Genomic DNA, 4,973 nt, shown 5'->3' on the forward strand with positions numbered 1-4,973 from the left:
AGGCAAGGAGAGGGGGGAGGTCGGGAGGGGGCCTGGGTGCGCAACGCTGCGGTGACCCGAGGAGGGAAGGGCGCCTGGGGCACGAGACAGGTGTCTAGGGGGTCCCCTTCTAGCGGAAACGTTGCCCTGGAACGCACAGACGTAACGCTTTCAGCTTCTGGGGAGACATGGCTGCTGGGGAGGCCCCTGCGTGGGCTCCTGGTGCGTCTGTTATCGCACATGTTGTTGACCACGGGGTTGTCCTGTCTTCCGCTTCGCTCGAAAACGTCAGTCCGATTTCCCGAGTAACGGCACCACCGTAGCCTGTGAGTAAGGCGTCGCACGGGGGGTGTGATTTGCGTTTCCCTGCTCGCTGCGGAGGTTAGGCGCTTTCTCATAAGTTTATTGGCTATTTGTGTTTCCTCTTTTTTCTTAAGTGCCTAGTAATGTCTTTTGCGCCCCCCCCTCCCAATTTAGAGGTTTGTCTTTTCCTTACTGATTTCGCACAAGTTCTTTTCTATATTCTGGATCCTAGCCTTTTGTGGGTCATGAGTGTTGGAAATACCTTCTCTCACGCTGTGGCTTACTTTTTTCACCCTCTTAGTGGTGTCTTGATAAAGAGAAGTTGTTGATTTTTAAAGTAGTTGAATGCATCTTTTCCTCTAAGGTTGATGCTGTTTACTTGTTTTTTTTTTTTTTTGTAGAAATCCTTATCTCAAGATCTTTAGGATATTTTCTTATATTATCTTCTAGAAGGTTTGTTTTGTCTTTCACATTTAGATCTGTAATTAGAGTGGGCCATATGTCTAGGTTTATGCATCTCTTCCAGCTAGCATCCATTTTACTCTCAAAAGTGTCTGTAAAATTTCCTGAAGCTTTTCTTCTTGGAAAAAAGTTAATGGCACTTCTTTGCTCATTCTAACTCTGGCCATTGGAGATCACTGGCTTTTGGAGTGGTGCCAGGAAGCATATGAGGATATCTTGGCAGAGTGGGGTCTGGGTCCAGCTTTCACACCTAGTGACCCGGTGGCGTCTGTCCTCGGTGTTCTGCTGGCCCGGCGGAGCTGTGGTGAGCTCAGCAGAGCTTTGGCCGGGAGCTGCTTCATCATTTCCTACCCATGGCAGGTCCTACTGTGGCAGCAGTCAGCGGAGCTCTGTTTCAGTGCTGGAAAGAGAGCTGATGGGGTTGGGGATAGGAAACAGCCTGGAGTAAGTTAATAATAAACTTCGTTTGTGTACATGACTGTAAAACACAATGGAAGACATTTTAGGTACAGTTGGTTTCTCTGACAAATTGTACTTCTGGAGTCAAAATGTGTAGTAAGTTCGTTTTACATACAGATCTAACACAGATTATAGTTTGTTGTTGTTTTTTCTGTTTTGTTTTTAAAGATTTTTATTGGGGAATTGGGGGGATGGGAACAGCGCTGGGGAATTGGGGGAAGGGGAACAGACAAGTTGATGTCGTGTTGTTCTTCAGTCTAGTTGTGGAGGACGTTGCTTCACTGGCCCAAGCTGGCACCATCATTGCGCTCCTCCCGGGTGAGGCAAATCAGTCGCCGGCTTCTGGACGGCTGCTCACTGCGGCTGCTGGCTGCGGCTGCTGGCTGCGGCTGCTGGCTGTGGCTGCTGGCTGCGGGCTACACACGGTAGCCCATGGCAATCCACTGCAGCAGGGACTGCAGCCTATACCATCGCCGGTGACTCACCGCAGCCCAGCTCCAGGTGGAGCTGTTGTTCATTCAGCATCTTAGCTGTGGAGGGCAGTGTCACTGGCCCTCATATGTGGGATCCGAACCGGTGCCCTCCGGCGTCCCAAGCGAGTTCCTAACCATCGCGCCACTCGGCCGGCCCTATAGTTTGGTTTTAAACATACTGTTCGAGTTTGCTGCCAGTAGCAGATGCTCCTCGAAGTGCCGTCGCCGTCACGCAGTGCAGAGTAATGCACAACGCAGGTGGGAGGTGGGTCCTGCAAGAGACGCTCCTCGCCCACTGGATAAATAGAGACCCATATACCGACTGTCATATACATATTAGGGACTTATGGGTATGAGTGCAAGTTTTATTTTGCTTCCTGGAGCATAGTTTATGTTCACCAAATTAACCTGGGCTTTCTTTTATCTACTCCCGACCTTTGTATGTGGCCATTGACCTTACAAGTTTATCCTCCTTAACCCCTAATAACTGTGTGCACACAACTCATAAACCCCGATGGTTTACAGCCTTTCCTGCCCTCTAAGGTGTCTGTCTCCCCCACTGAACCTTTTCAGTTCCAGATGAAAAGGTCTCTTGGCCAGTTTGAACCCCCAACAATGCTAGCGTAGAACCTAACACATAGCAAGCATGCGCGCGGTAAATGTTTGTCGAATGAGGGCTTGCCTCGGCCATCTTTGCGTGACTTTGCATAACCAGGCGGCGGTCAGTCAGCTGAATGTCTCAGGCGTAAGTGACTATCATTGACTTCCTGGTTCAGCCCATTGTTTGTGTTTTAGGTCTTAAGAGATTTGTATAGTTTTTTCTCAGAAACAAAACCATCACTTCTTCACTTAAGGCTTTGTGGCCTGTAGTTAGATTTGTGACTCTGGGCATGTACATGAATGTCGAGTTGCACTTTTCTACAGACAGTTTCTGCAAGTCTTCCCCTACTAAAGATGCGGGGAAGGAGGGGAACTCCACATTTTTAGCTGCTTCATCTACCACCTTAAGTATCACAAGGAAAAACAAAGGTGTTGAGATTAATTTTAATTCGCAGACTGTAAGGAAGGAGCTGTGTGCAGTGCGGGCCACCCTGGGAGCTGGGCACCAATGGTGAATGGCGAGGGGGTAGCTGAAGCCGAGAACCATCGGACTTACCACCGGACGTGGGCTCATTGGCTTTACTGAGGGAGGGGTGATGGCAAGCAAAATGAAAGTAAAAATCCCATGAACCACTTTTAATTAGGAGTTTACTCCCAGGAAATGATATAATAGTTTCCACAGAGGAAGGAAAAAACAAATAGTGGTTAGCAAAGATACACACTATCAGAAAGAGCTCAGGAATGACCTAACCACCTCCACCTCCGACTGACACACGGAGAGCCTCCTGGAGGTGGTATTAGGAGAGGCCCAAGGCAGCCACACACAGTGCTGGTGGAGGTGGGCCGTGAAATGGAGATAGAGAGGCTCGTGTGTGGAGGCCAGTTCTGCTAATCTGCCAGGTTTGCTCAGGCTTTTCTGACATTTTTCAGTGCATGACGTACTTGTTATTAAGGATTGAGGGAGGCATAGTCCTTCCTTTAATACAGATTGAGTGCCTGTTAGGTGTTAGGCAGTCATTAAGCCCTGGAAACTCCAATATGAGTAAGAAAGTCAGTCCCCTTAAAGATCTCACAAGTGTGGTCAGGGAGACAGGTGGAAAAACGATTACAATACAGCATGGGGGGAGGGGTTAGGGTGGCGAACACACAGACTATGAGGGCACAGAGAGCCAGGGCCACTTTCCCGTGGGGTCAGGAAGAGTCGCCTTTGATCTAAGGCTGAGTGAGAATGGACAGTGGAAGAAAGAAGGTGGGTAGGACATATGGGACAGTGGGCTGTGTGGGGGAAGCCTAGGGGTTTGACGGCGTGGGGGAGGGCCCGCAGCAGTGAGCTCTGCCAAGGCTGGAGCTTAAAGGTTCATGGGCGTTGCGGCAGAAACAAGAATGCCAACGGAGGCGGAGCCAGTGGGGAAAAATCAGAGCGCTCTCCTGTGGCTGACAGGCAACCGTGGAGGTCCATCCAGCCCAGCTTGGCACCAGTCCTGCCACCCCTCCTTGTCCCAAACACCGGAGATATACACATGATGTCTGTCATCCTGAAAGCAGCCCTCTATCAAGCATTTGGCATGGTGCTGAACCCAGTGCTGTTTCTGAAGTGTTTCTGGAACGCTCACTGAGCAGTGGTGTCAGTGGCCAAGCGCCCCAAATAAGCAGAGATCATAACGATACCATCAGTAACACGTGAGTGCTCGCTGGGTGCCAGGCACCGTTGTACACAGGCACCTTCTCACTTCATTCAACCCCAAGAGGCCAGCGGTGGTGTTATTCCCGTTTTACAGATGAGGACACAGGCCTCAGAGGCTGAGTGACTCACACAGTAAGTGATGGAGCCAGGATTTGAACCCACTCTGCCTGGCCTGGGGGAGAAGTGGCAAGGTTAGAATGGAAAAGAAGCAAGAAATGAAAGCTAAAATTAAAAAAGCAGAAATGGGAATGAGGACGATCAGCTGCGGTGAGGGCAGAACAACACAGACCTCCTGACAACAACTGAAGAGTCAGCTGAAAGGACCAGGGTGGCAGGAGGATGGCGGGAGAGGAACATGGGTCCCCAGAGGGTCTGCTGTGTCACACCGTGAATTCAGAACTGGCACAGCACGTGAGTTCCTTAAGGACCATGGAGAGCTCCTAGTTCAGTGCCTCCTTCAATGTGGAAACTGAGGCCAGTGAGGCGAATGGCTACGGAGTGTCACAGACAGAACAGAATCCAGGTCTCCCTACTTCCAGACTAACGCTTCTGCAGCCTACCAGCCACTCATCTTCCTGCTAACAGCACCCCATTTTCCTCTGAGGAACCACCCGCTCTGCCCCCAGAGCCCTCGTGCTGTGGGTCTTGGCCAGCTCGGGCTGCTATAACAAAAATAGCATAGACTGGATGGCTTAAACACCAAACATTTCTCACAGTTCTGGAGGCTGGGAAGCGCAAGATGGAGGCGCCAGTACATCTGGTGTCTGGCGACAGCCCACTTCCCGGCTTGCAGACAGCCCTCTCTTGCCATATCCTCACAGGGGTGGGGCTCCAGCTCTCCGGTGTCTGTTCTTCTTCTTCTTTTTTTTTTTTAAGATTTTATTGGGGAACTGGGGGTAGGGGAACAGACAAGTTGCTGTCCTTTTGTTCTTCAGTCTAGTTGTGCAGGACATCGCTTCACTGGCCCATGTTGGTATTATCATTGCGCTCTTCTGTGCTGAGGCAGATCGGTC

The sequence above is a fragment of the Hipposideros armiger genome, unplaced genomic scaffold (genome assembly GCF_001890085.2).
Source record: "Hipposideros armiger isolate ML-2016 unplaced genomic scaffold, ASM189008v1 scaffold_33, whole genome shotgun sequence".
Classification (NCBI taxonomy): domain Eukaryota; kingdom Metazoa; phylum Chordata; class Mammalia; order Chiroptera; family Hipposideridae; genus Hipposideros; species Hipposideros armiger.